Source organism: Panthera onca, unplaced genomic scaffold, assembly GCF_046562875.1.
Source record: "Panthera onca isolate mPanOnc1 unplaced genomic scaffold, mPanOnc1 haplotype 2 h2.h2tg000192l_path, whole genome shotgun sequence".
Taxonomy (NCBI): domain Eukaryota; kingdom Metazoa; phylum Chordata; class Mammalia; order Carnivora; family Felidae; genus Panthera; species Panthera onca.
The window spans coordinates 44-4,657 of NW_027675835.1; the positions used below are offsets into that span (position 1 = coordinate 44).

General features: G+C 41.0%; 1 pseudogene; it reads left to right on the plus strand.

The window, feature by feature from the left end:
• The first annotated feature begins 317 nt into the window (after window positions 1–317).
• Window positions 318–1,280, plus strand: LOC144615456 (18S ribosomal RNA; annotated as a pseudogene).
• The last annotated feature ends 3,334 nt before the right edge of the window (window positions 1,281–4,614 follow it).

Consider the following 4,614-nt stretch of genomic DNA (forward strand, 5'->3'; position numbering starts at 1 on the left):
TACCCCCCGTTAACCCTATTTGTTACAATACGTGTTTATTTCTGTCTTGCCAAACCCCAAAAACAAGACTAAACCGTATCTAAGCATAGAGCTTAAGAGTTAACGTTTACAAACTTTACCAACCCCATTATTACCAATTATTAATACTAAATCATAACTTTGTTCGCAGTATCTATAGATACGCCAACCCGATCTCTAACTCGTCCCTATTGAACAATATTTACACACCCAACAATCCTATATCTTGGTTCATGTAGCTTAAAAACACAAAGCAAGGCACTGAAAATGCCTGGATGAGTCGCCAGACTCCATAAACATAGAGGTTTGGTCCTAGCCTTTCCATTAGTTATTAATAAAATTACACATGCAAGCCTCCGCATCCCGGTGAAAATGCCCTCTAAGTCACCCAGTGATTCAAAGGAGCTGGTATCAAGCACACAACCATTGTAGCTCATAACACCTTGCTCAGCCACACCCCCACGGGATACAGCAGTGATAAAAATTAAGCTATGAATGAAAGTTCGACTAAGTTATATTAAATTAGGGTTGGTAAATTTCGTGCCAGCCACCGCGGTCATACGATTAACCCAAACCAATGGACCTACGGCGTAAAGCGTGTTACAGAAGAGAAGCATACTAAAGTTAAACCTTAACTAGGCTGTAAAAAGCTGCAGTTAACATAAAAATACAGCACGAAAGTAACTTTAATATTTCCGACCACACGATAGCTAAGATCCAAACTGGGATTAGATACCCCACTATGCTTAGCCCTAAACCTAGATAGTTAGCTCAAACAAAACTATCCGCCAGAGAACTACTAGCAACAGCTTAAAACTCAAAGGACTTGGCGGTGCTTTATATCCCTCTAGAGGAGCCTGTTCTATAATCGATAAACCCCGATAAACCTCACCATCTCTTGCTAATTCAGCCTATATACCGCCATCTTCAGCAAACCCTAAAAAGGAAGAAAAGTAAGCACAAGTATCTTGACACAAAAAAGTTAGGTCAAGGTGTAGCCCATGAGATGGGAAGCAATGGGCTACATTTTCTACAACTAGAACATCCACGAAAATCCTTATGAAATTAAGAATTCAAGGAGGATTTAGTAGTAAATTTGAGAATAGAGAGCTCAATTGAATTGGGCCATGAAGCACGCACACACCGCCCGTCACCCTCCTCAAGTGGTCAAACCCTGAAGAAACCTATTCAAACCATTACATCCACAAGAGGAGACAAGTCGTAACAAGGTAAGCATACTGGAAAGTGTGCTTGGATGACAAGATGTAGCTTAAACAAAGCATCTGGCTTACACCCAGAAGATTTCATATTAAACTGACCATCTTGAGCCAAAGCTAGCCCAATCATCTACAAACGCAATTAACATCAGAAAGTAAAATAAAACATTTAGTTGCCCCATAAAAGTATAGGAGATAGAAATTTAACTTGGCGCTATAGAGAAAGTACCGCAAGGGAAAGATGAAAGAAAAAACTAAAAGCACTATACAGCAAAGATTACCCCTTGTACCTTTTGCATAATGAATTAGCTAGAATAACCTAACAAAGAGAACTTCAGCTAGGCCCCCCGAAACCAGACGAGCTACCCATGAACAATCTATTACAGGATGAACTCATCTATGTCGCAAAATAGTGAGAAGATTTGTGGGTAGAGGTGAAAAGCCTAACGAGCCTGGTGATAGCTGGTTGCCCAGAACAGAATCTTAGTTCAACTTTAAACTTACCTCAAAACCCTGAAATTCCAATGTAAGTTTAAAATATAGTCTAAAAAGGTACAGCTTTTTAGAATTAGGATACAGCCTTAATTAGAGAGTAAGCATAAACACAAACCATAGTTGGCCTAAAAGCAGCCACCAATTAAGAAAGCGTTCAAGCTCAACAATCAGAACATCTCAATGTCAAAAAACGCAACCAACTCCTAATTTAAAACTGGGCTAATCTATTTAATAATAGAAGCAATAATGCTAATATGAGTAACAAGAAATATTTCTCCCGTGCATAAGCTTATATCAGAACGGATAACCACTGATAGTTAACAACAAGATAAATACAACCTAACTACAAGCAAACATATCAAGCTAATTGTTAACCCAACACAGGCATGCAACTCAAGGAAAGATTAAAAGAAGTAAAAGGAACTCGGCAAACACAAGCCCCGCCTGTTTACCAAAAACATCACCTCTAGCATTTCCAGTATTAGAGGCACTGCCTGCCCAGTGACATCAGTTAAACGGCCGCGGTATCCTGACCGTGCAAAGGTAGCATAATCATTTGTTCCTTAAATAGGGACTTGTATGAATGGCCACACGAGGGCTTTACTGTCTCTTACTTCCAATCCGTGAAATTGACCTTCCCGTGAAGAGGCGGGAATATGACAATAAGACGAGAAGACCCTATGGAGCTTTAATTAACCGACCCAAAGAGATCTTGATAATCAACCGACAGGGATAACATACCTCTACCATGGGCCGACAATTTAGGTTGGGGTGACCTCGGAGAATAAAACAACCTCCGAGTGATTTAAATCTAGACTAACTAGTCGAAAGTACTACATCACTTATTGATCCAAAAACTTGATCAACGGAACAAGTTACCCTAGGGATAACAGCGCAATCCTATTTTAGAGTCCATATCGACAATAGGGTTTACGACCTCGATGTTGGATCAGGACATCCCGATGGTGCAGCAGCTATCAAAGGTTCGTTTGTTCAACGATTAAAGTCCTACGTGATCTGAGTTCAGACCGGAGTAATCCAGGTCGGTTTCTATCTATTAAATAATTTCTCCCAGTACGAAAGGACAAGAGAAATAGGGCCCACTTTGCTAAAGCGCCTTTAACCAAATAGATGATATAATCTCAATCTAGACAGTTTATCCAAACATATCACCCGTAGAGCTCGGGTTTGTTAGGGTGGCAGAGCCCGGCAATTGCATAAAACTTAAGCTTTTATCATCAGAGGTTCAACTCCTCTCCCTAACAACATGTTCATAGTCAACATCCTCTCACTAACTATCCCTATTCTCCTCGCCGTAGCCTTCCTAACCCTAGTTGAACGTAAAGTACTGGGTTACATACAACTCCGCAAAGGACCAAACGTCGTAGGACCATACGGCCTACTCCAACCCATTGCAGACGCCATGAAACTCTTCACTAAAGAGCCCCTCCGACCCCTCACATCTTCCACATTCATATTCATTATAGCACCCATCCTAGCCCTTACACTAGCCCTAACTATATGAATCCCGCTGCCCATACCATACCCACTCATTAACATAAACCTAGGAGTACTATTTATACTAGCCATATCCAGCCTGGCCGTCTACTCCATTCTATGATCCGGATGGGCCTCAAACTCAAAATACGCCCTAATTGGAGCCCTACGAGCTGTAGCCCAAACAATCTCATATGAAGTCACACTAGCCATCATCCTCTTATCAGTACTACTAATAAACGGATCCTTCACATTAGCCACACTAATTACCACTCAAGAATTTATCTGACTTGTTATCCCTGCATGACCCCTGGCCATAATATGATTCATTTCTACACTAGCAGAAACCAACCGAGCCCCGTTTGACCTCACAGAGGGGGAATCAGAACTCGTTTCCGGATTTAACGTAGAATACGCAGCAGGTCCCTTTGCCCTGTTTTTTCTAGCAGAATACGCCAACATCATCATAATAAATATCCTCACAACAATCCTATTCTTCGGAGCATTTCACAGCCCCTATATACCAGAACTATATACCACCAACTTCACTATAAAAACCCTGATTCTAACAACCACCTTCCTATGAATCCGAGCATCTTACCCACGATTCCGATACGACCAATTAATACACCTCCTATGAAAAAGCTTTCTACCCCTTACCCTAGCCTTATGCATATGACACGTCTCCCTGCCCATCATCACAGCAAGCATTCCGCCTCAAACATAAGAAATATGTCTGACAAAAGAGTTACTTTGATAGAGTAAAACATAGAGGTCCAAATCCTCTTATTTCTAGAATTATAGGAATCGAACCTAATCCTAAGAATCCAAAAATCTTCGTGCTACCAGTACTACACCACATTCTAAAGTAAGGTCAGCTAAATAAGCTATCGGGCCCATACCCCGAAAATGTTGGTTTATACCCTTCCCATACTAATCAAACCCCCTATTCTTATTATCATTATATCAACCGTTATCTCAGGAACTATAATCGTAATAACAGCATCCCATTGACTTATGGTCTGAATCGGCTTCGAAATAAACCTATTGGCCATCATTCCCATCCTCATAAAAAAATATAACCCACGAACCACAGAAGCAGCCACAAAATACTTCCTAACACAAGCAACCGCTTCAATACTCCTAATAATAGGAATCATCATCAACCTACTGCACTCAGGACAATGAACTGTATCAAAAGATCTCAACCCCATAGCATCTACTGTAATAACAACCGCCCTAGCAATAAAACTAGGACTAGCCCCATTCCACTTCTGAGTGCCCGAAGTCACACAGGGAATCTCCATATCCTCAGGCTTAGTCCTACTCACATGACAAAAAATCGCCCCACTATCAATCCTATACCAAATCTCACCCACCATTAACC